At 46.3% G+C, this 26,984-nt stretch overlaps 1 pseudogene; it reads right to left on the bottom strand.

The window, feature by feature from the left end:
- Positions 1-1,212: 1,212 nt before the first annotated feature.
- LOC142574789 (uncharacterized) lies at positions 1,213-25,310 on the bottom strand (annotated as a pseudogene).
- Positions 25,311-26,984: the final 1,674 nt, after the last annotated feature.

Genomic DNA, 26,984 nt, shown 5'->3' with positions numbered 1-26,984 from the left:
TCCATGAGGGTGGTAAGACTCCGGCACGCCAAACTTTGTTGTATTCTTCAAGAAGTTGTGGGAGCTGTGAACGGTCGAGGTTGCGTAACATTTGGTACGTTATGCCATGTCTTCCCGGTGCAGAGCGGCGTTTTCGGCTTTGAAAAACGTGCGTCAGCTCTCCGACGGTGAAATCGGCATTGCACAAAGCACGGATTTCCTCTCTAATGCGTTGCGTCGGGAAGAAACGGAACGGTGCAAAAAGCTCGCACCTGTTGTGTTCAGGCGGAGCCATTTCTGCCAGATTAGAGTGGGGAATAGTTCGTACTGGGGCAAGGAAGCTGTCCGCCAGCAGTTCAGCAGCTTCAACCGCAGTGATGTTGTGAGCAATAGCGAGCGATAGCACAGGGCAGCGTGGCACTTTGGGACGCAGCATGGCGCCAAGAATGCGCCAGCAGCGCGATTGGTTTCGTGGGTCGTCGAGGCTGACGCAGAGACTATCCCAGCTTTCGTTGCGGCGATGTCTGGAGTGTCTGCGGCAAACGGCGTCGATTCGATTGTACACGGTCCAATGTTCAGGATTATCCCTGCGGATAGCTTTTCGCTGAGCTCTTCGTCGGGAAGCGCGCAGGTTGAGTTGTTTGATGTCCGGCACAGGGGTGTTGGCAGGCACCTCAGATGTCACGGACGCACGACTGGCACAATCGGCGATGTGCGCGAAAAGGTCTGACGCGACTGGCACAGCAGCACACAGTTCGCGAAAGCGGGGCCAGTTCACTACACTGTACGATCTCACCTGTCGGCGCACGTTGAGAAGGGGCTCGAGTAAGATGGGAAAATGGTCGGATCCCTGAGTGTCGGGCCTTCGATGCCATTCGTACTGGCAGCGGTCGTAGACGAGAGAGAGGTCTATCACGCTGCGCTTCACTCCTGTTCTTGCGAAAGTCGGCTCCCCTGTGTTTATTAGGAGAAGACCGGCAGCGTTAATGGCGTCGAGGAGATCGCGTCCGTTTGCATCCGTGTGGCTGCTTTCCCACGAGGTGTGATGGGAATTAAAGTCACCGCAAACGACGTGGTCGCCACGAATGTGCTTGCACAGGCGAGTTATGAAGCGAGTGTCCGATCTTCGAGGCGGGTGCACATACACACTGGCCACGGTGGTGTCGACGGAACCAACGCGAACAGTGGCGGCCAGGCATTCCACTCCGGTGCACTGAACACTAGAAGTGGGCACTACGCAAGGCAGCCTGCAAAATACACAATGTTGTTCCCTAGTATCGGAGATGGATAGTCATTAGCCAGAAATTCTGCTGCAACTAGCAAGGATGTCGTAGGTGTACAGAGAGAAGGAGCAAATTTAGAAAAACAAGCTGGGAGAGTGGCCAGAAGACAGACAATGTCTTCAGCACAGTTGCTGCTTTCCGACAGTTTGCAAAGGTTGCTAACTAAAAGATCTCTAAGTGCCGCCTGGAACTGTTGGCAACACGAGTTGCTGTTCGTTCCAGATTGTGACCTAACTATTGCAAAGGTGTTTTCAAGCGTATCCTGTTTCAGGTGTCTGGTAAGGAAGTATGCCAAACCATAGCAAGAGGCCAAGTGGTTCCATAACTGCAGCAAAGCGCTCATAGTTTGGCACAAGCCACGGATGCAAAGTGACCGCCGTGTAGCGCCTAGAACTTTGATGTTCTCGAAAACTGCAGTGCACTCCTCCAAAAACTCTTTATGCACAGATCCTGCACACATGGCAGATGCATACGGAGACTTTCCCCACTTCTGTGAAATATTTAGACTATCAAAGAGCCCGTCCATCTTCTCAATAAATCTGGCCGTGTGGATAGCCTCTGCTGGCAATTGCTTGAATGTTACCTGCGTGCACAATGCAGCAGCGCAATGATTGCTCAATACTTGTGCTGCGAGTTTCACCGACATCTTGGAACCAAAAGTCAAATTAATGTGCCGGGCCTTGAGCTTGGGAATGAAGCGAATTTGCATTTCTCAATCCCTATGATAAGCCTGTCGTATGTACGAGCTTTTAATTGTGTCACTGCCTGCCCTGAAGTCGTACTTCAACAACATATTACGTAAACATCCGAACAAATGTGGTGGATCAAAAATAAAGAAATGTGGTTCACCATTGACACTTAAGTAAGGCTTTTCAAGAATTAGAAGGTCTGAAAAGAAAGAAACGTTTTGCTTCACCTGATCACAAACCACAGCCACACACTGCAATCCAGCTGCAACCAAGATTTTGCGGCATTTGAAAAGGTCGTGCAGAACAGTCACAGGTGCTGCCTTATCAGCAAAGAAATAGCCAAGAGGCTGCTTGAACACTGCTTGAACACATGAACACAAGAGCCTTGTTTGCGAGATTGGGACCTTGTATTGCACTGTACTATTGCAGGAAATCAAATCTGTCGGACAGTGACTTATATGACAGCTCCTATGCTACATGCATCGCATCAAAAAATCTAGTGCAAGCCCTGTCTTGCCTTGGAAAAAACGCTGCTTGTTTGCTGATCGAATTAAAAACTTGATGGTAAAACCCAACCCTCAGCGGTAGGCGGGCAAGCCACAGATGCAGAGACCTAACAGATGGAATTCTTAGTAGTGTCCTACAAAATATTTACCAATAAAGGGAAAAATTAGACATCCGCCCGTTCATAGTAATTGCTACAAAGGAAACCCACACGCGTTCCTCCGAAGAAAAGCCTCGCAATAGAAGAAACATTCGTCTTGGTCTGGGACTGGAACCCGGGACCACTCGCCCTTCCGGAGTCTGGACCAGGACGAATTTTCCTTCAACGGCGAGGCTTTTCTTTCGGGGAACGCGTGTGGGTTTCCTTTGTAGCAATTACTATGAACGGGTGGATGTCTAATTTTTCCCTTTATTAATTACTTCTTTCCACCTTGTGGGTTTCCGCAAAACTATTTCATCAAAATATCTAACCTTTTGGACTATGGAAGTATAAATCTAAAGCAAAGGCTTTCTTTTGGCTGCACCATCTACGGTTAAACCGGCTGACATTACGCCATCTTCAGCTGAGCTTCGACAAAAGCAGCAACAGCTGGAGTTAAATGCTCGCACAGACTCTCTACCAGTTTGGCAGTGGCCTTCATGTGACGACGTTGAAGCAGCAGTACCTGAAGCCTGAGATTGGCTCGAACTTTCTGAAGAGGCCGCCTTTTGTTGATGGGGCTGGTGGAAGATCCTGAAGGGTAGATAATCGACAGAAGACCAATAAGTTGCTGCGCTTGGTTTAGTCATAGGTCCATGTAATCTTGCAGCACCAAAAAGTGCGCAATATTTTGAAAATGTTTCAAAATCACTAACCTCTATAAGAAAAAGGTGAAGTTCTGAGCCCAAGTGGTTCGCCAAGGTGAAGGTGAAGGTTCGCCAAGGCCAAGGTGAAGTGCTCCTGGTGACAGATCAGCACTCGCTGATAATGCTGTGACCCCTCCTGCCGTGTCACGTTCCAGAGATTAAGTGCTTCCTTCCGAGTTTGGTTGTGTGCACGTGTGGTCAGCTGCGACAACAGGATAAAGAAAGCAAAATACAGTGACACCACAGTTCTAAAATTGAAGCCAGAAACCCAACAAATAACTAAGCCCCACAAGCTGAATTAACACTTACACCGAACCATCGTCAAGCCACTGGCGTGGGAACGAGCTTGTTTCGCCGTAGAAGTGGCACCATGTGAATCTGCACAGCGCAGATTCAAGCAATTGTAGCATATTTCTGAGCCATACCAATCGGGCTGTTCCAACATATTCTAAATAACGCTCGCCTTCTTGAAAGAGTTGCAGCGAGTGGCACGACTTGGCAACAGGTTCACGGGAGACAGCAGCTATCACTGGAAGCAGTCCAATTGTAATAATAATAATAATATTTGGGGTTTTACGTGCCAAAACCACTTTCTGATTATGAGGCACGCCGTAGTGGAGGGCTCCGGAAATTTTGACCACCTGGGGTTCTTTAACGTGCACCTAAATCTAAGCACACGGGTGTTTTCGCATTTCGCCCCCATCGAAATGCGGCCGCCGTGGCCGGGATTCGATCCCGCGACCTTGTGCTCAGCAGCCCAACACCATAGCCACTGAGCAACCGCGGCGGGTAACAGTCCAATTGTCTTTCAGTTATCACCGTTTTTGAAAGACGTATGCAAGTATGCATGCAACCTTGCTCACCTGCTTCCCCAGCACGGCACATTGATGCCAAAGTTTCGCTCGAAGATGGTGCACTGTCCCTGTGGCTGCTGCGTTTATCTGTGGTGTCTGAAATGGCAACATTATTGCGAAATAAAAAGAGAGCTTAGTACCTTCATGGGTAATAATTTCCAAACAACTATACCTTCCACAGCATGCGGTTAAGATGTGACATTACTTTTGAAAAAATGCATACCTAATCAATGTAACACTAAGCGCAAAACAATCATGAACATCCACCAACTTGCACCGTTTATTGCATTGCCATTTTCTTTTTTTTTCTCCGGAACATAACCGAAAAGAAAAAATAATGGTTTTCTATACGGATTGGCCACCTTTTCTGGATATTTTCATGCATGCATTGTCTGCCTTTGTGGCTCAGCTATACAAACCATCTTCCCGTGATTTTTAAATGTAGCAGCACAATTAGTGCGGTTTTCAGCATCTTGTATCAGGGAGCAGATAAGGCACTGTGTAAACGCGACAATAGAGAGTTACAGCTGATCGAGCCAGCGGACCCAGCGCGCCTAGCGGGCCAGCGTAGACGCCACTGCACATGCGCGGTACAAGATGCGCTGTGGCGTCTACCCTGGCCCGCTGGCTTCGCTGAGCTGTAACTCCCTTACGTCTGCATCGCATCCAACGCGCGGAGTCACGAGATTGATATGCATGCAACGTGCCTGAGCCCGTGACGCACGCATAGTTGTTGCTTGTCCCCGGTATGACTGTGGACAACTAGCGTTGATCTCTTCGCAAGCGCCAATTAACAATAGGCCGTTCAGTGAAAAAGTGTTACTGGGCCATTGACCCGGCCTATCAATGAAGCGAGCCATAAAGGCTCTCTGAGAATATTTACTTAATACAGGCATAGATTCAAAGCTGTGAACGGGCCCTTCGAACACGACTGCTGTATAACCACCTCCTACTGCCTGTGGTCATCGTTGCTCTTCAGTCACCTATTTTCCTGCTCTTCAATTCGCCCCTTAACACAATAGCAGGCTTCAGACCCTTTCCGCGTTTCCTCAATACATTCTCCTCTCTCTCTCTCTTTCCTTGAACAAAGTTTCGCTTCACATAGATTCCAGTATGGGTGTTGGATCTGCATAATTCTTTTGTAACTACGTGCGGCCGGTAAAACAAACAACAGCCGTAGCCTTTCACTGCAAGTCAGCAGCGGCGTTGAGCATGTGTACGGAATAAGTTTGCGCTGTTTTCTTTCAAATGTTTTTTGGTTATGCAAATGAACTTCAACCGATTCGTACCAGCTTGAACCGTTATTTTCTTCCCTTCGCAATCGAACCGGAACTGAACTGTTTTCGGTGAATTGAAATGAAAATCAGAACGAAAAAGTTTTGGACACTGTGATCCGGCGCACCCGGTTGAAACTGATGCGCGTGGCGACGTGATCATGTGATCTGGCGCAGCCGGTGCAGACCGGCGCGAGCAGAGATATCACGTAACCCGACGTTGCAGAGGAGAGCGATCCGCGCTTCCCTTTCCTTATTCCTTCAGACCATCTCCAGTCTCCATCAGCACACCAGCGGGCACTTGTACTGAGGTGCCCCAGTTCATTGCCAATTTTTTATAAAGTTTACTACTACTACTATTACTACCACTACTACTACTACTACTACTACTAATACTAATACTACTACTACTACTGTTACTGCTACTAACTATTACCTCCTTAATGCGACAAAATCATTTTGCTGACCTTCACTGTTTTGCTGTAAATGCTTTTACATTGAACCAAATAAACGTTAATACGCGTAGAGAGCAGCGTTTCACCAAAAGAGGCTCACACTAAGATGAATAAGTGAATTGACCCGTGAAACATTTTAAATATCTCACCTAAAAAAATGTCAAAAGAGACGTCATTCAATTTGATTATAACATCACTTGATTACAGAGTAACATCGAAGACAAGGCTTTACTGCAAAAAGATCATTTCTTGATAACCCTACGTCTCTGCTTTTGCCTATAGTGGCTCATATCTAGTCTCATTAATGACGTTATGCATTTAGCAGAATTTAGCGTTTAGCAGAATAATTGCCGCCAACAATGGAACTTTACCGCCAAACTTCACGACCATCTCTACCACTGTGGTGCCTGCATCAACTAGCCCCCTTCATTACTGTACTAAATGTTATATAAAGTACATCGGGCTTCAACATCCCTAAGCTTCCTCCGCTTCCTCGTACTTTATATTTCGTCGACAACATCGCGAAGGCCAGGCGCAAAACTCGCACCCTCACGTACGCCCTGAACAACGGTCTGTATTTCCCTGTGTTGGCTGGTCTACTCGGAAACGTCGCCCCTACCGAAAAAACGGCAAGACGCCTCTGCAAGGTTCTTCGAGCAGAAATGTGGCGACAGATCCGTCTCTTCCGAGTCCACATTGCGGCGATAGGCGAAAAAACAATCGACTCAGTAGCTTCAACAGCAATGATCAGGTATTTATACGCATATCCAGCTTTTCTGGACACGTACCAACTAGCGCCCCAAGCGGGCCCGGCACGAAGCTAGCGCGTTATCAATAGAACGAGCAGGTCTTTCGCGAATAACAAAAGCTGCACGTCGACTATTGAAAAAGGTAGGTGACAGACGGTGTTCTGGAAGACAATCCACACGAGCCAAATGCAGTGATCACGCTAGCACGTAAAAATTTTGTTCCCACAGCGGTCAAAAATTTAGCAATAGAAGCCTATTGAAACGACAAAAATTTGTACTCGATTTTCGAGGCAAGAACGACGCCTGTGATAAAACTACAGCGTCTATCGTAATACCCAGTGCAGTGTATGTAGTCCGGAGACTCAGCTTTCGATTGATGCTTATCTCGACTTTCCACACATGGCGTAACACTGTTCCCAAAAGTGATTTCTGTAACACTGTCGTGAAAATTCACGTGGTGTCTATAAAAACATGAGCGTACTGCTTGGCGAGGCCTCGGAAGCCAAAAACGAAAGGGGGCCTTGGGTTGGCCCATTTATTTGTGCGACAAGTTGTGTCGCGCTTTATGTACCTTCGCGATCAGAATGATGTGTTCCTTCACACAGTCATGCAAGTGCTTTTATGTCGTCACCTTCCAGGATTTGTTGTATGCTCGTGTGAAGCAATGCATTGGCCCGTCAAAGGTTGCCTGCGAGAAGTTGTGCTTGCATACAGAATGTTGCATGTGCGGTTTTTTGTCCAGTATCTCGCCAATATTAATAGGAAAAAACTGTATAAGGACCTTATTGACACTATGCTCCCTGTACCGATTTACCGTATGTCAAACCATGGAGGCCTAGGAGATGTCCTCAAAAGAGTTAAAAGAATGCCAGTACACCCTTTGGTAAAAAGATTCTTCTTTATACTACACACTAACACATTATCAGTTAAAACATGGATGTATAGCAGAGGTATTTTTGGCCCGTGGTCCATTAACTGCTTCTTGTGCAAGAAACCTGAAACAATAGAGCATGCGTTTCTAGATTGCTGGGACCCCATATTTTTCTGGGATGTGCTACAAAGGACTTTAAAGAAAGAGTTACCTTTAGATCCACATGGAATAAGATTTTTACCGGTAGAAAGGGAAGCTTTTCCGTATGACGCTATAATGCTCCTGGGCCTCCACAGTTTTTGGAGAGCTAGAGCGCAGTTCAGCAATGCTGATGTCAATTCGCGACCTACCCGTGATCACTTCATTGAATCTGTAGTACGGTTCAGGGATGTCCATCGGGCACTCCTTGAACAAGCAACATGGATTGACATGCCAGATAAGCTTGCAGCATTGAAAAAATTTTAATATGTCGTGCCAGCAAAATCCTTGTTGACATGTTTGCTTTGTTGTGTATTGTTTGTGTATGTCAAAGCCGGCAATAAAGACAAAAAAGGAAGCCGTGGCCGAGTAGTAGAATCGCGCGCACCTTTCGTCCTGCGTCACGGTGGCCGCGGTTCGATTCCCGCTTCGCACTTATTCTTAAGCCGCATAGGACCTAATTTGTAGTCTCTCATCAGATGGCAGAGGCACGAAACTCAAGATTTGCTTTCGGTTCTGGTTTTCCAGTGGTGCTCTTGAAATATTATATTTTCTATTTTACCTTCCTAAAACGTAGCAGTGTCGTGCTCTTTTGTTAAGTCATCGCTTTTATGAAGATTTATTCATTGGACGTAATAACTAGAAGCTTGCGCATGGCTTTGTGTTATGCAAAAAAAAAACTTTCGCGCTCTGTAGCGTGGAACCTGGGAGAACAAAATGGCTATTCTTATTGTGTTCTTTTTGAAGGTCCGTTTTCTTCGACTTTCGGCTGTACTTAATGGCACACACTCCGAGCGAATCAGGTCCACCTGGGCCACAATGCACTCGGTGGTCAGTGCCATTGCTATGCAACATTCGCGTGGAACAAAGGGTCTGCTAGGCTGAGTCGTTGCCCCCCCCCCCCCCCCGAACGGTAATTATTTCTAAATATTCTTCCAAATAAGAAATGCACCAACTAGGAGAAGATGTGCAACGTCTGGATTAATAGCTACTGTTAATGTGTTCTTTACAGGCAAGTGGTATGAATCCGTAGGTGTGGCCGTAAAAAAACCATTTGAATAAATGTCCCGTGCTGCGTCTGCCCTGGTCGCTCTACAGAGAAGCTAGCTTGGCATTTAGGATGAACACATGGCGTCCCTCTTTCGGTGCATTTGCTTTTAATGCGCACCATTCTTTGGGGAGTACCCCAGCAATTTGGTTGCAAAATCGTGTCTGTAACGCCAAAAAACTTGACGCATTTCCCATATAAATAGGTCTTCATAAAAAGGGTTGGGTTCGCCAAATTGAAATTGGAAGTGGCATCAGCATGAATTTGGGCGCGATATGTTCAGGCCAAGCTGAATTTGGTAGTGGTAGGGGAGTGGCCCTAACCTAAATTTGGGGTGAAATGGTAATGAGCCAAGCGGAATTTGAGGCTGAAATGGGGCGGCCCAACTTAAATTTGAGGTGATCTAGGGGTGCGTAAGCCTAAGTTTGGGGCAATATGGGGGGTGGGCCAGCCTGGATTTGGGGATAGTATGGGAGTGGGAGAACCTAAATTTGGGGGTGATATCAGGGGAGGGCCACTCTAACTATGGGGGTGATATGGGGCTAGGCCAAGCTTAATCAGGGGTGATATGGGGGAGGGCCAGCCTAGATTTAGGGATTATATGGGGGTGGGTCAACCTAAATTTGGGGGTGACATCGAGACGGGCTACCCTAACCATGGGGGTGATGCGCGGCTGGGCCAAGCTGAATTGGGAGGTGATACATGGGTGGACTAACCGTAATTGGGGGGTGATTTGCGGTGGGCCATCCTAAATTTGAGGTGATCGAGGGGTGGGCCAGTGTTACTGTGGGGCTGATGTGGGGGTGGGCCAACCTAGAATTGCAATTGGTATTTGAGTGGGCCAATCTAAATTTGGTGGTTTGCGGAAGTGGGGGGCCACTCTGTATTTGGGGACGATATGGGGTTAGTCCTACCTAAATGTAGGGGCAATCTCGGCGTCGGCCAATCTAAATTTGGGGGCGATATGGGGGTGGGAAAACCTAAATTGTGGGGTGCGTCGACTCGAAATTTGGGAGCGATTTATTGAAATTCGTGGGTGGACCAACTTCAAATTTATGGGTTGGCACAATTGAAATTTCGGATTGGGCCTACGTGAAGGTTAAGGCTGGGCGAAATCAAAATCGGACGTGGCCGACTTTAAATTTTGCGAGTGGGCTAATTTAAATTTGAGGGTGTGCCAAGTTGAATATCGGGGGTGGGCTAATTGAAGTTTGGGGGCCTGTTTACGAATAATTAGACAACACCAGTGGTGTTTCTGCATCCGTTTCATCATCGCAAAGTACGCATATTAATAATTGTTAGCCAATACCCCTCAAGGGGAGCTACCACTCGAGTCTTCCCAGCCCACTGGGCTAAAGATGTCACAGGTGTGCTCTCATCGTGATGACTGCCACGTTCAATGTGGAAATCCACAAGAACTTATAGCAGACCGAGCTGACCATTTTCACACAAATATCATCGCTAACACTACTCGCTCGTGCTAGACGCAACAGAAGCTTACAACGATCATAATTCAACTTTCAATCGCACGCTAATCGACACGCTCTCAGCGCACAATTTCGCCAATCATCTGGATAGGAACCTTGCTGGATGTTTTACTGTTATGTTGCGTCGTTTTTCACGTAGGCCTTCAACCGCAAAGAGAATACATTTTTGAGATTGACGAGGCAGGCTAGTATATAATTCAAACGAAGCAAATGTATAAAGGGTTACAGTGATTTTTCAAAAATATATATAAGTAAATAAGATTTCAGATGGTATTTTTTCCACCGGGCATGACAACGATTTCTTCCCGCCTGTCACAGTGCTTTGACCGAAAACCTATTCATTTTGCTCAAACGTGTTGCCCCTATATTACATGGGCTAAATGTACAAAAGTGCGGTGCGTGGTCACATCTTCAAAGCCAGTCTATATTGTGTGCTGTTGTTGATATAGTAGTAATGTGGAGTTTTCCTCTTCATAAGAGCACAGAAAAAAAATATTACAGTTGGCAGCTAAGCGCAAAGTGTACTGGAAGATCTGAAACCAGCGATTTTTTTTTTTATTTGCGGGTTGGTCTTCTCGGCTGGTAGATCACTGTCCGACCACATCAACGAATTTTGTTTGTGTGCAACTGCAGGAAAAACGTCGATATTACCGTTTCCTTCCCAGGACCTTTATGCCCTCTACACACACAAGAAGGACACCAGATGATTCGCACACGCACTTTTATGAACTGATACTGTTTTGCTAATTTCAGTGTAGCGAGGTGTCTTCGAACGGAGCATTTTCTTAGTATCAGTCCAGTGTTAGCAGTGAGAAGCAGTTCGGCATACTAGGCATTGTAGCGCTTTACTGAAATGTGATCTTTGTAATTATTGTAAATGTAACCCATTGCATTGTATATTGCATTTGTACTGCTGCCATGTGAGGGCCTTCAGGCACATTCAAGCTGTATGTCGCAGCTTTTCGCCTGGAGGACCCCCAACAAGTTTGTTGGAAATAAAACATTTGATTTGATTGATTGATTGATTGATTGACAAGCGAAGTGCTAAAAACTTGGTGTGCCTTGCCCTTTCCGCAGGTCGTCCATCCATTGTGTTGTGATGATGATCAATGTTGTGTCCGTCAGACCTCCTCCTCATTTTTAGCTTCACCATCGCGAGAGCGGACAGAGAAAGGAAGCTTTTTTCACAATCAGCTCCAGCGGGATCACACCACTCGTAACTGCTGCAATTTGCATTCAGTGGCTGGGCATGCTAACCACATCCTTAGTTTCACAATCGCTAGAGTGCGCAGGAAAAGGAGAGCTTTGGTCGCTATCACTACCACGAACCCGTGTCAATGCAGATATATGTACGTGCAGGGGCTGGGCATGCTAACTTCTCCGTTACCACCTGTCGCCGCCACCTGAGATTTACGATGCATACCTGCTTCTTGTTTTCATCGCAGACGCATGCAGGACAAACGCGGATTAGAGAAAAATCTCAGTGCCCTTCCACTCTGTCAAGAAGGATGACCAGCAAAGCTTTGTATGTGGGCCCCTTAATGGCGAACTGCACCTCGGCCGCGGGTTGGACCGCCATTGCACTATCTTCGGGATCGGCCCACGTATGGGGAGTGCTTAACACCTGCTTCACCGCCACCGCGAGTCGGGTCGCTATTACACTATCTTCGGGATCGGCCCGCGTATGGGGAGCGCTTAACGCCTGCTTCACTGCCGCCGCAGGTCGGGTCGGTATTGCACTATCTTCGGGATCGGCCCACGTATGGGGAGTACTTAACGCCTGCTTCACCGACGCCGCGGGTCAGTGCGGCATTTTACTATCTTCGGGAGTTTGTTCTACACGCACACTCTTAAGCAATATTACACCCTTTTGCTACACAACAATAATCGTCATCTGTCTTGTCCGCATTTCCTTTCTTTAACGCCGCGAGCCCGGTACTTTCCAGTAACAAATGTCATGCGCGTTATCAGCATGATATAGCATGCCCGACAGGAAAGTAGCTGGCGTGGCGTTTTCAAGAAAGGAAACGCAAGCAAGGCAGATGACGATTATTGTTGTGTGGCAGAGATACACCCCAAAAGGTCTAACTTTGCCTAAGAGTGCAGACACGATAGTGGAGAAAGCAGCCCTTAAGAGGAAGCTTTAGCTCATGTGACTTTATCTAAATATATGTAAAAGGAAAATTCGTTTTTCTCGGCTACCACTGCACTAAATTTCACATGGTTTGTTGCAGTTTAAAGAAAAACGTAAAATTTAGTGACTGTTGGTTTCGAATTTTTTATTTAGCTCATCATTTGTTTATTGAAAAGTGGCAAAAATCGCAAATTTTCGGAAAACTAAATCATCAAGTTTGCAACTCTGTCTTTCGGCAATGAAGAATATCACAATTCTGTGCATTGCCTCTTACAGCACATCTAAACCCGACAAAGTTAATATATTACACACTAATGTCAAAATAAAATTAGTAATCTGGAAAGAGAGCTTTTGAAGAACCCTTGTAGACAACGTAACGAATTCACGTAAGATATAAATCGACATATCGAATTACGATCATCACCGTTATGTTCATCAATTAGAACATAACGATCTAATTGATGCCGTTTAGAGAACCGTTATATTTATTCTTGATGCGAAGCTATTAATTTGTAAACTTCGTGCTTCTCTCTTTTTCGCACTTCCGAATTTCTAAAATTCTTCTAACAACATTGAGGCCCTAAATGGAAAGTCGGCTTGCAAAAGCCACTAGAACTTACTTTTCTCTCTAGATTCCAGCAAATTCCAATAAAATCGGCCCAGGGGTTATCTGAGAAAAGCGTATCGGCATTTTACATCTATTTGAATAGGCCGCGCCGGAGTTGGGCCCGAGTTGGAACTTCCTCTTAACGGGTTCCCTATATAAAAAAAAGAAATAAAGAAAAATGCCTCAGCCGTCAATACCGCCGCCACAGATCTTTCGCCATCGGCACGGCTCCGTGAGCAGCTACCAAGCTGTTCACTTTTGTTATCTTCCTTTCCTCGGCGGCAGCGCATTGTCTTGATGCCAGCGACGCGCTATATCTCCACAATCATTGCGTCAAGCATCGCTTCTGCGACCAAGCTAGCTTTCGGCGGCACACGTTCGCTGCTATACTGACAATAAGAATTTAAACTGCTCGCCTTCTAAACGGCGTGAATAAAAATCGAAAACGGACTTGCCGGCCACAAAGAACATGCTCACGGGGCCATACTATTGATGGCAGCATCACAAAAGGCAAGGTGCGGTCAGGCTGACTTTACAGGTTCGCAAGTAATGACTGACGGGATAGTTGCTTCATTATCACAGACAGAACGGCACTTCAAGTAAGCGCACTTTGTGTGCGGTTCCTCATTTGTGTTCCGTCTTGAAGCGCTGTTCTGTGACTTAACATATGTTTTTTTTTTTTCTGCATGAGTTACGCCTTCCAAGAGCGTTTATTTAGAAAAGTTTTGTTCGCATGCCTATTAAAGAAGTTTGTTTAATCGAAATTTCTTCGCTTGACTGCATAATCTCGAGGACGAGCTCCAAGCTGCTCATTTTCTTTAGCCATTTAAGGTCAATTACTGAAAAGTTTATTAACGTAGCTTTGTCAATTATGCACACAATTTCTCAACTTACTCCGCATCCAAAGGTTACCAAGCTGAACACTCGCATGATGAAATTATGTCACCATTGCTTGTATTGGTTTAATGGTTTTGTTTGGTGCAGTTAGAAGCAGCCGGCATATTGGCGGTGCGGTAAGCTTCTTATAAAGTATGAATGTATGGACAGGTTATCTTGGCGCAAATCAACTTCATGAGCTTAAGGAAGCTTTAGCGTGGGCCAAACTTCGACGCAGCCCATTCATATACTTGTAAAACGCGAAAACGTTTTTTCTGAGATTACCCCTGAACCAACTATAATGAAATTTGTTGCCTTTGAGAGAGTTAGTTGAATTCTAGCGACGGTTCGAAGCGGAAGTTTTATTTAGGGTCTGAATTTTGTGAAAAGAATTTTTAAAAGTCGAAATTTCGAAAATAATAGACGCACGAAGTTTATAAATTAATAGCTCTGCATCAAGAACAGATATCGCGGTTCTGTAAACCGCCTCTATTAGATCATTCAAAGCGCACAAGTTCTCTATGTCAATTTATATCTTACGCGAATTTGTTACGTTGTGAAAGAGGGTTCTGCAAAATCTATATTTTCATATTACTGACTTTTTTGAGACTCATCTGTAACATAACAATTTTGTCCGCTTTAGATCTACTATTAGAGGCAATTCACAGAATTGTGTTATCATATTTCATTGCTGAGTTACGGAGTTGTAAATTGATAGCCTCGTTTTCTGAAAATTCTAACTTTTTGCCAATTTTTAATAAAAAATTGGCGACCTCAATCAAAAATTTCAAACCAACAGTCACTAGATATTAGGTCTTTCTGTTAAATGCAACAGATTTCGTCAAATTTGGCGCAGCTGGTGGTTGGCGAGAAAAACGAATTCTGTTTGTACATATATTTCGATAGGAGCATCCGAGCTAAAAAAGCTTCCTCGTAAGCACATGTGCCCAACCATGCACCTCTGCCTTCACAATGGACTATTCTCAGCGCTACGGTACATCACACAGGGTGTGCGAGAACATTGCCCACGCTCCTGTTTAGATTTCTGAGCGCTGGTGGCGTCAGGCTCGGTTTCGTGCCATCATCAGGAATAAAAACGGCTGCCTGAGGGAAAGCACTGGAAACATTTTCAGTACTTTGTAACATATGGATCAGTGCGGACATGTACGTTAGAACGAAAAGTACTGAAGTATTAGGATGACGGTATCGCTGCATGTATTTTGACTGTCTAATGTTAAGATCTAAAGAAAGAATGCTGTGATTTTGTGACATATAATGCTGACATGAAATATGAGCTCCGATACAGTACCCGTGGTGGAACTGGCCCCTGGACTACGGGGCTACGCTGAATCACGAAATGCTGGTTTGACAAATACCAGTAATTAGAAAGTGTTTAGCTCTTGAATTTTCTGCATGTCGGTGCCGCTGTGCAGTCCTTGGGGGCCCTTTTTACCACGAGCAATATGTTTCAGCTAATATTAAAAGCAACTGTATTCTCTTTCTTGTGGGGGCGCGGGGAGCTTATTTTAGCGTCTTATTACTGTTCCTAAGTTATAGGTTAGCTCAAGACGCACCTGCATGTGTTTCTAATATCACGTACGTTGTCACGGATCCAATAGCGAAAGAGCGTTATCTTGTCAGAGTGCGCGCGTGAAGCGAATGCCGGCGTACAGTCTTCATCAGATTTGAGGACCCGAGATTGCGCTGCAATGTACGGGCATTCCAATCTGATGAACCGATGTGTTGATCCGTAGATCAGATCCAGAGGAAGCACTACTATGCGCGTAGCCATCGTTGTGTTTTGAGTGTTTTCCAGCGCAAGCTAGCCTTTTATATGTTATATTCGTGACTCACTCTTTTGGGAGTGTTTGGTTCTTCACATCACTGCAACAGGTGAGAGTATAGACGTTCTCCATCTTCATTGAGTGAATACTGGGAAACGGACTAGGACTCTTTTTGGCGTCTGCACTTACGCATTTACCGCAACAATTTGTTATTCATAACTCACTTTTTAATTAAGGAGGCTGTAAAAGACAGCAATCTCATATTAACATGAGGTTTTCATAATACAGAAAATGTAAATTCTTATTAGTCGGTTTTCACCTCATGCTAAGGAATTTCAATAAAGATATAATTATGAAAATTAAAAGCCTATCCGCTTGACAACGTTTCATCTGAGTTCCCCTTTGCAAGCAGATACCGACATACAGGTGGTTCATATCGGGGGCCCTTGACATATGTCCAACCGTCAAACAAAGAGTTATTCCGAATGTCTCATTCCAGGAAGGCGCGTTACCCTCCTGCCTTTCGTTCCCGTTCGAAAACAGCCGTAAGACGAAAGTGCTGCATTAAGAGCGTCATTAGTCCAAACCAACGAGCTACCGTAACTCACATCGCCTATATCGCTGTCATTTAGGCTTAGATAAGAAATATATATTTTAAATGGACGCATCGCGAATCCGAAATTAGCTGCCCCCGACTAGACCAGATAGGTTTCTTTCATTTCGCACTGCGTGCTAGTGGCTAATAGTAGCTCACGGAGCAGAGTGTTAAGTGTGGATGTGGCAGAGAAGGCGCTTTATATAGTGTCTCGACACCCACCGAAAATTGGACGCCGCGCTGCTGGCCATTCCTATAAAATTGTATATGTGATGCCGAGCCATTTGCAACACAGCAACATTGTTTTGCGATGGGAGAGTCCAGGTGAGAGACAGGGTAGTTATGGAGATGAAGACATGCTATTTTTTGCAGCAATTTAGGAATGAATGAAAGAATGCCTTCATTTATTGAGAAAAAGGGGCAGCAAGCATCAGTGAAAGCACGTCTCGGCACATTGTGAAAGAAGCGAGGCACAAAGAGGAAAAACTGGAGCCCGGGTGGCAGGCGAAGTCGCCGTTTAGGGTCGATAGAACATAAGCGAGAGTTGGTGAAACCAGTTGAATTCCAGTGTAGATGTGTGATGTGGCGAGTAAAGGATTGGAGTCACCGCCCAGCATCCGTACTTTGCGGTAGTATAAGCACCCGCCGTTCTTGGAAACAAACGTTTACTGAAAACCAACCTTGGCAATTACTTATTCATTAGTCATGCCTCACCGCTGATTCCTTACTGGCAGGGTTTGTTGATTACAACTACGCTGTCGCTTCAAGTTACGACTATAACTTGACGCTTGGGGTTACGCTTGCTATACTCGGGACTCTTGCTATTGCGGGAATACAATAAACATTGGTTTGCTGCACAAGTTAGAGAACGGACATTTTAGAACAGCGTTTCTCGCGTTACATACGCTCAACACAAGCACCATTGCAGCATGATGTTACGGTGCGCGTCTCTTCAAGACAGAGACGCGAACGCAAAGATAAGAACGCGTTAGAAGACTTGGGCGTCGTGCCAATTATATCCAAGACAATAATATATTAGCAATCGTGCTGTCGTTTCTATGCAAATAGGTTATATATTTAAACTTCTGGAGTGACAGTCCGATACGCCGCCTACGGGAGCGCGTGAAGCCGCCGGCGGCCATATTGTTGGAGGAAAAAGGGGGAGGCTAGAGTACGTGGCCGCGGTATACGGCGCGGTGGTTCCTGTGCTTGCGATTCTGCGAGGAAAAATAAAACTGAACCTCTTCAAGAAGTAAATCAGTCCGCCGTTGTGTGTCGCTGTTGTCAAAAAATTTTCATCGTAGTGGGCGCCTGGTGTTCTCTGTCCAATAAATTGCGTGAACTGAAAAACAGTCGTGTTTCCTGTTTTCATCATTCAGTAACCTGTGGCATGCAACGGCAGTGTGATGCCGTTTCGTAGATACGTGGTGCTGGCCCGTATTGGCAGCGACATGGCCTCGAAATATATCATCCTTATGCAATTTCTTTAAAAAATCACTGTTTGTGCGAATGAGTGTTTTTGGTTTAAACTTAGAAAAGCAAAAAAAAATACAACGGTAGGTCTCATTTTTGTCCATCGTTTCAGTTTTATCCGAAAAGAGTCGGAGAAAGCAAATTTACAATAAAGCTAAGGCGACCCACGATCTGCACTTAGCTGCAAGCACATGCGCTCCAGTGAGAGTAACCTGCCAAAGTTAAGGTCATGTGCCAGCTGGCGGCTCAAGCAATCTTCACTTTCTTTTTGTTTCTGCGTCCGTTCTGCCTTCGTCTGCAATGAAAACGAGAACTTGGAAGGCAGATAAACAGCACATTGCGGAGGGAGGTAGTAGCGTAATGGTTTGCGCGCCCAGCTCCCAAATGGAGGATGCTGCGAATACATGGGCTCGAATCCCGGTGGTTTGTTTGTGAAAAAAACTTTCTGTGCTCTCTGGTGAGGGCGCGAAGCTCAGAATGAGGCGGCAGCCTGACGGTCGCCGTCAATGTAACAGAATAAGTGGGCGTTCAAGGTCACACCTAAAGCCGAGAGTATATTCACTGGAAATACAGTATGCTGCTGTCGAGAAAAAAATGTAATGAGTAACGAGCAGTGTTGTTGAGCGAGGCTGTAGACCGATAATGTCCCTATAGACAGGACCACGCTACAATCCCAGTGCTCAGCGGAAAGTAACATCGAAAGCATGTCAGCTAGCGTGTAATTGATACTTCATTAAGGTCGTTGCGTGTTTGTGTTGTATCTAGCAGGAGGGAGTAGTGTAAGAGATGACACTGGAGAGAAGGCGGTGAGCGAAGTCCACGAAAAGTACTTGAGGATAGCCATATTCAACGTCGACGCCGCTTGAAGAAAGCCTGCGACTTCAGCTGCTCAGGTCGCCAGAAAGGCTTTAGTAATAGCATATCGCTGGGCATATTTGGTAACCACAGCGATAGATGCACACTTTGCGGAAGTAAACAGAGGAAAGGGAGCTAGTGAGTTGGTTGGCCTTTTCAAGCTCTGGCATAGTTTGAAAAATGAATGTGGCGAAGTATGATGCATAAAATAGTATATGCCAACCCAAATGAATCAGCGTGGTCTTACTTGCGCGACACGCCATGGTGGCGTGACACCAGGACATCTTGAGTTGCAGCGATGACTGTTTTCATGAGGTGCTTGAGAATAAAAACGAGCACATTAGAGACGTCTGAGGGACGTTTCTACGGTAAAAGAGCACATCGCACCCCCCCCCCAAAAAAAAAAGAAACACACGAAAATAACCTTGCCAAAAGGGGCATCATAAGATCGAGCACTACTGCGCTTGATAATCTTGTTCAGGATGACGTCAGCGTTTCATTCAGCGTTTCTTTCTGAGAAAATGAGTTGAAGTTACATTTATTTGCATCTCAATGGCGGGCGTAATCAGGCAAACATTGACAGCACTTTCTTAGAGGGTGCCTGAATACTCTGTGGAGATTACGTACGACAATGACAACAAAGAACACAGAAAGCTTCGTTTACATCAATTCGCACATACGTGAGATCCGCATAATTTTTGGACTATCAGTCTATCTGCTTAAGAATGGCGCTCATTAATGCAATATTTGCAGTCACAGTGAGCAAAAACGGCTATCGTTTTCACGGTAGAATTGATTTAAACGGCTTTAATGCCATGGACATTGTATCGTTGCCAACTTCCGTGGGATTGCAGTCGTCAAAATGGGATACAAGTGACACGGAAACCCGGAGGTTGATGAACGGCAGGAAGGCAGAAGTTTGCACAAGACCTCAGTAAAATAAATTAACTTTTTGAGCAGCGTGGTCAGGGGGCCACGCAATAAGTTCAACGTCTATTAAAAAACCTCCAAAATATGAACAGAGACCGACAAAAATGCGGGTATTTTAGGAAATGTGAAACCACGGGAAATCTCAGGACACATTAGCCTAAATATAAAAGATGAGCTAAAAATAAGAAACAATTACGTTGAAGGGTGGTCAAATTTTGGCAAAAATAAATGGGCTGTTGAAGCAGTTCAGGTGAAACCCGATGGTGCAAAATAAGGAGAGAATGGCGGTAACTGTTGAAAAGATGTCAAGTAGGTCCTCTGGCCAACGCCAGCACCCGACAACTGTTAGGCGACTGCACTTCTAAGCGAGATGCCTGGTCGTCAGTTACAGGGTGATTCGGGTCTGAAATATTGGACGCGGACTCCATCACATTAAATGCAGTGCATCCTACGGTGTCATTCCTCGACGGCTGGTACCGATTCTCCGGCAATGAGGATGGGAACAAATTGTCTCACGTGCCGACTGCCACCTTCCTCGAACTGCCGACATTCCTTCCCCTCTGTAATTGCTTAGGTTTTATTGGGTTTCGCTGCTAATCACGAAGTCTCGGGATCGAATCCCAGCCACGGCAGCCGTATTTCGATGGGTGTGAAATGCGAAAACACCCGTCTACTTAGGGTTAGGCGCATGTTAAAGAACTCCAAGTGGTGTAAATTATTCCCGAGTTCCCCACTGCGGCGTGCCTCATAATGAGATCGTAGTTTCGGCACGTAAAATCCCATAATGTGTTATGTAACGCTCGTTAAGGATGTCCTTGGCAATCGCACAACTCTTGAATACAAGTAATTCTCAGGAGCTGTGCGCGAGGTTTTTGAGTATGTCGGTAGCCTTTATGGCGTTCGATAAATGCTAGTCTACATTGCGGCTATATTATAGAGGCGGAACGGCAACATGGTAGACAATATGGAGGGCATACAAATCCCGCATATATTACTGCACAATCATTTTAAATAGCGGTGCTCATTCCCGCACGTGGACAAACGTCATATGAGATTACCTTGGAAACTAAATGCAAGTACTGTATATGTCGTACCCAAGGGTGTCCATGGCCTGGTGGCCAGTAAATGTGACGTAATATTGCGAGCAGCTTCGGCCATTGCGTGCTTACCGACGACGACACAGAGACAGTTTGCTCAATTCTTGTGTCGAGACTTTTGCGTCAAGGTGCAAAACCGACAGATCCATGTTATCTCTTAATACTTAAGCACATCTCGATTTGCAGCTGTGGCGGTAGCCCGTGAGTGCGGATCGCTAGCGAAATAATCGGGGCACCTAACGAAATCGATAGATCAACATCAAACGCGTCCACGACGGCGTGTCTCATAGGCGCTCTGCGATGTTCGCACGTTAACAATGTGTGCCGACTAAAGAAAAGCTGCCACGGAGCGCTTCTGACGGTTAGCCTAGCTTGTTTACTCCGTGGCATCAAAAAGAAAAGAAAGAACCTCATCGAAAGGCCAGAATCCATCATCTCTCGTCGCGACTAAACGCTTTTAGGATAAGTCATTTCCAGGCGACGAGCGGCTACGGTTTATCAAGAACACTGATAACGCCGGCGGGACAATCATTGTGGCGAAGTTCAGTGCGCAGGGATAGCTTTTAATTATTTTATTTTCCTTTTGTTGACGTCATCACGCTTCACTGCGGGAAGTTTGAAATGTTTAAGGTCAGTACGCCACGTGGTGGCACTGTTGCGAGCTAACCTCTCGGGTCCAGAAAAGCTGGATATGACTTCGCAGAGTTGCATGCCGAAAGCTTGTGGAAAGGCTCATTGAAGAGCCTCCCTAGAAGAAAGAAGCGTAAGCCTCAAGGAAGCGGTGCCGTCAACCAATCAGGTAGAAAGATCCCCGATTATGTGCAACAGACCCTAAATAAGTAATCGAAACACGCAATTTAACCTCCGGTAACGGCAGTACAGTTTCTGGCCATGGTTCGCTCAGTCGCGAAGAGGACCCCTGAGCCAGAAAAAGTGACTTGCATCAAAGAAGTTTTGACATGAGTGTCGAAAAACAGCCTTGTAGAAAAATCCAAGCCTGCAGGAACAAGCAGAGTGACCAGGTACCTCAAGGAAGAAAATCTAAAACTGCTCCTCTCGGACAAAACAGGCGTGTTTGTCGTGATGAACGTTCCCGAATACGAAAAATCCGCCTAAGAAGTGATCCGCAAGAATTTCGCAAAAAGCGGCATTACCTACAAAGCAATTGCAAAACTGAAAAGCGAAGCCAGCGAAACATGTGAAAGCATGGACGTGACAAGATTGGCAAAGCACGTGAAAGACGGCAAAGAACTCACTCAGAAGCCGTTTTTCACGGTAAGAACCCACAAAGAGATAATTACTTTTAGGACGATTGTTGAAGACCACGGAACCTGGCAAAGATGCATCGCGGCCTACCTTCAGGCATGTTTTAACTCCTTACCTTTCGACGACCTGTTCTTGATCCGTAACTCTGACGAAGTTATTGCAACACTAAAGAGTAGCCCACCAACGCCTTGTTTTTCAATAGACGTGAAGGACCTGTTCTACAGTGTCGCGAGGCCAGCGGTGGTACACGCTGTAGAAGAAGCCATCGACATGTTAGGCTACACCAAATTTCAGGACATATGCAAGTGCAGTATTTCTAGTTTTGTGAACTTTCTAAAACTGTATCTACAGGGTGCATTTATCGAGTATGGTGACAGTGTGTACGAGCAGAAGGATGGTATCGTTATTGGTTCCTGTATAGCTCCCGTGCTTTGCGCTTTATGTTTGAATGTGGGAGACAGAAAACTTCCCGACTTGTTTGAAGAAACTAACATAACTACCTGTTTCGGATATGTTGGCGATTATTTGGTGTGCATTAAAGAAAACCACAGCGAACCAGTTAGCGTAGAAACTGTCACCAGCGTGTTCAAGAAAGCGCATGAAGGTCTAGAATTCTCTTACGAGACTCCTACCAAAGGTCGATTGCAGTACTTTGACATAAACATTAGGCTCAGCGGCTTCCACATGTGCTGGTGCTACAAAACTAGAGGAGAAAAAGAAATCCTGAGTTAAGACTCTTGCCATTCCAAAATCACATAAAAAGGCATCGCCAAGGCTTGCATCAGTCAAGCAGTTGAAAAATCATGCCACCATGCTGTGGGGGAGAGCACCGATTTGCAAGTAAGCCGCTTAAGAAACAGTGGGTACCCGAACAGTATGGTCGTGCAAATCTGTGAAAACATGTTGCCCAAAATCAGAGCCACCAGGAAAAGGCAAAAGAATCACAGGAAAAAGAAAAATTGAAAAAACGCGTGGTGTTGTCCTACATCCATGGGTTGTAAGACAAAAGCTAAAAGGCATGTGCAAGAGGGTGAACGCGGGATCTAAAGAGGGCAGTCCAAGTGCCATGCTCTGTCAGACTAAGCCAGTGGAAAAGTACGTAGAATGTGCTACTTAAGTGGTCTACCATATCCCGCTATATTGCAGGAAAGTGTACCTTGGGCAAACTGGACGTTGTCTAAATGATAGGTTTCGGGAGCACAAATACTCGTGCCAGCTTCTGACAGCACCTAGCAACTTCGCTGCACACCGCAAACAATGCAAATGCTCTCCGCTACTAGAAAGCACCACAGTCATTGGCACATAAAAAACAAAAACGGAGCGAGAAATATGGGAGGCACTTGCGATAGCTAAAGAAAAGGAGATGTGCGTAAGCACTCCGTCCATCGCACTTATCGAAGCTGAGGTCGAGTTTGCCAAGGCGAACGGGGGCATGTGAACGACGTATGCCTGGCCCAAAGTATGATCACATGTCGTCATCTTGTCATATCATTTTATATCCCCCCCCGCGCCTGAGCTCCTTGTGTACAAGCGCGTTCTTTAACAGTATTAAACTGTTGGTAGTTTACGCTACGTACAGTCTTGGTCAAAAAACTTGAACCCGCTGTGAACGGCCGGGGAGCAGCTGCGCTCCGCTATCGCGGCGCTGCCATCGTCGGCGCACGCCGCTGCTCGCTTGCGTCGAGGATAAAGAGGGCGAGGGAAGCATGTCTCTTTCTCTCAAGCGTTGTTTGATAACAGCGCTCGTGAAAAACTAGTGCGGCGAACGCGGCGCGAACGCGACGGTGGCGAAGCGGAAGCCACACGACCGGCTAGCATGCCGTTTGCAGCGTACGCTAGTTGAGCCGGCGGGGGTCTCTGGCGACCGCTGTCAAACGCGATAGGCTCAAATTTCACAATTCCGAGTATTGTAGTCATTAGTTATTGCTTTCAGGGACCAAATAAAGGAACAGCGCTATCAAGAGTCCTGCGCATGGTCGAACACGGGCACTTTGCGAGGATCGTAGCTGAGATCCGACTTAAGCAGCTTAATGGTATATTAAATAGCGTACAATGGCATCTCGTATTTGTGATCATGGATGTCACAAGTAGCAAATTAATCAAGAAAGCATAAGCTTCAGGTGGCACCTGCGTCTCTCGACAAAATCACAGGCGAGAGCATGCCTTCAAGGCATTGTGTGTGGCTTGGCCTGTGGTTGCCCCGAACAATTGCAGCTTGCCCATGTGCTTGACTGTAAACTAGCCAAGGTCTCTGGTTTAAAGGACGCTACGTATATCTCCTTTTTTTAACTGCCTGTGAAGCCCTCTCTCGTAGAGACGAACAATACCTCAGTAAACTATATATAAAATACTTCCAGTGAACCCGCGATAGCGACAGCACCGCCGTTGTGACGCCGTCACTATGAGATAATCCTATATTCTCCTGGCCCTGATCTACATTACGCGATTCAAACGCGTGATGCCCAATGCAAATGGGATGAACTTACACTGGTCTCATGTGTGCATGAAAGTGGGTCCTAACGACAATGAGGCAGTATGCACGAAGATATGAAAAAAGGCGAGGTAGTGGGCACTTTCCAAAATTCCGAGGGAGTGGGTCTAACTCAATCGGCTACCCAGGCAAGGCAAACGTCTTCTAGTCCCGAAAAGTTTTCATAATCTCACTGTGGGCTTAATTAAAAAAATTCAACGGCAAACGCACTCGTTAGGCCGTTCCTTAATGGAGAAGTGTGGTCAACGTATTTGAAATATTACAACGGTGGTTTCAGAACCTTTCTGAAGAGAGTCTTTGCAGTCGAAATTACTGCTTCTTGTCTTTTCTAAACAAACAATGATTGAATTGCCCGCATATTGCAATAAAACCTGGAAGAACGCTAGACAGCAGTGAGAGATGTTAGTTATTTTATTAACTGTTGTTTTCATCGCACTCAGGAACACATTCACAATGTTTATCTAAAGGCATAATGCGACGGCTCTCGCCTTTAAAGTGTAGGATAACATTGTAATAGGTAATTTCGATAATTAGGAAAAATGTGATAGTATAAAGGGCTGCATGGAAGCCGGGCAGTTTCGCCCAGGCCACCGCATTTACTCGCACGAAGCGCCGTACCACGGCGGCCGAAAGACGACCTCGCACCTGGCAGAACGAACGTTGCACTAGTTTTTCATGAGCCCTGTTATCAAAAGATGCTTTAGAGTGAGAGATATGATTCCCTTGCCCTCTTTATCCTCAACGCCAGCGAGCAGCGGCGCACGCCGGCGGCGATAGCGCCGCGAAAGCGGAGCGCAGCCGCTCCCCGGCCGTTCACAGCGGGTTCAAGTTTTTTGACCAAGACTGTACGTCATGGTCCCGTCCTTCACTTAAATCGTCAGTGTAACACTAAGCGCAATGTAATCATGAACGTCCACCAACTAGCCCCCTTCGTTGCTTTACTAGCATGACTTACCTGGCGACATCTTTCGTTCACCGATTGGGGCACACCTTCTTTCTCAATTTTGAAACATGATTTGTAAATGATGACGCTTCAGCAATTCTATACGGCACTGATCCTATAAAAAGTCGGAATCATTCATAACATCTGAGACGGTTAGAAAAAATCCGAACTTCATAGCCCAATGAGAAAAGTTTTCCGGAGCTCGCGTATATGATTCATAACAAGATATTAACCTTATCTTACACTCAAGCCTATAGAGCACAATACGCCTGCCAAGTGTCATTCAGTCGACTAAACCTAAAAATTAGTCGACCTGGTAACATATGCCGTAGATACTATACTCGAAAAGATTGCGACCCATATCAATGCCTCCTTTAGAAGATGCCTGCCGCGTCAGCTGAGAAGGTGGCTCCGGACCCTCTCTTCTTTCCTCCTCTCCACCATGGATCGGCGCGAGCGCTAGTTGTGGCAGCTGCTCCAAACTTGAATCACGTTCCCCTGCCTGCGAGATTTTAGCGGCGCCTGTTGCGATCCCGGAGGCAGGAGTCTCGGTCTCCCTTCAAGCCATTGGTCGAGTGCGCGCTAGCGTAGTAAACGTCACTTCCTCCGCGACGTGAACTAGGGTCGGCAGCGAGCGCCGTCTCTCCGCGACTACCCTGAACTACAGGAACCACCGCTCCTACGGAAAAACTAGCGACGCGGCAGGTATCTAGTAAAGGAGGTATTGTCCATATGCAATTCCTCATCACTTAAATTATTCCAAAGACATGTGAATATGCTATCATAATAAACCAGAAGAAAAGAAAGGACGCTGCAGAACATACATTTTGTGAAGAGCACACGCGCCCATCTTCCCCTGCGTCGTCGTGGTCGCGTCGAGAGCCGGCGTACACACGGGAGAGGCGCACTACGCGCTCTCAATTTTGCCATTTGTTGGGCGTGTTGGTAAACTGAAAGCATATTTAGCGCCAGCAAACAAGGACGGAAACGCATTGTGGTGTCGTCTCCCTTCCGTCCTTGTTTGCTGGCGCTAAATATGCTTACGCCCTCTAAAGCTTCTCCCTCCGTCTCGCGACGCGCGTGCACCCTTCCTCCCCCACTCGCGGAAAGGTAGCTGACGGGCGAAGAGGACATTGCCCTCGACAAGAGTACTTGCCGCAACCCGCGAGCGGCCTCGTTTGTCTGAATATCCCGGGCAACGAGGCCAGCCTATTCGTACTTATTAGAGAGAGGACGCCCCTCTGCCAGTCTTCTTTATTGCTGGTAGCAATAAACGTTGTTACAGTTGACGCTGCTGGTTGCCTTATTCGTTCGAAACCGACGTAGCCGCGATTCCCGCACTACGGGTTGGGGAGTACCACGGAGCGACTGTGTGGGGCTAGATCCGCAGTTCGCCTTGAGCCCTAGCCGCACGCAGAATGGAACCCCCCCCCCCCCCCATTTACTCTGCGTGCGGCTAGGGCTGAAGGCGAGCTCCGAAACTTGCTAAGCGAACTTACGCACAAAGTGTGGCGTAAGAAAAATCTTATGAAAAAGCGCATTCCCGAAGCTAGATGTGCTCATAAGATCAGCAAGCTTGAAATGCCCGCCGCTGCAAGGACGAGCCCTCTAGTCGAAAATGAATGCGAATATGTAAAGGTAGGAAAGGTGTAAACTTCAGTATTTCCGCCGACAGTAAGCGTAAGTCGATTCACAA

Source organism: Dermacentor variabilis, chromosome 3 (genome assembly GCF_050947875.1).
Source record: "Dermacentor variabilis isolate Ectoservices chromosome 3, ASM5094787v1, whole genome shotgun sequence".
Classification (NCBI taxonomy): Eukaryota; Metazoa; Arthropoda; class Arachnida; order Ixodida; family Ixodidae; genus Dermacentor; species Dermacentor variabilis.
This window is presented reverse-complemented; position numbering and strand designations above follow the sequence as displayed.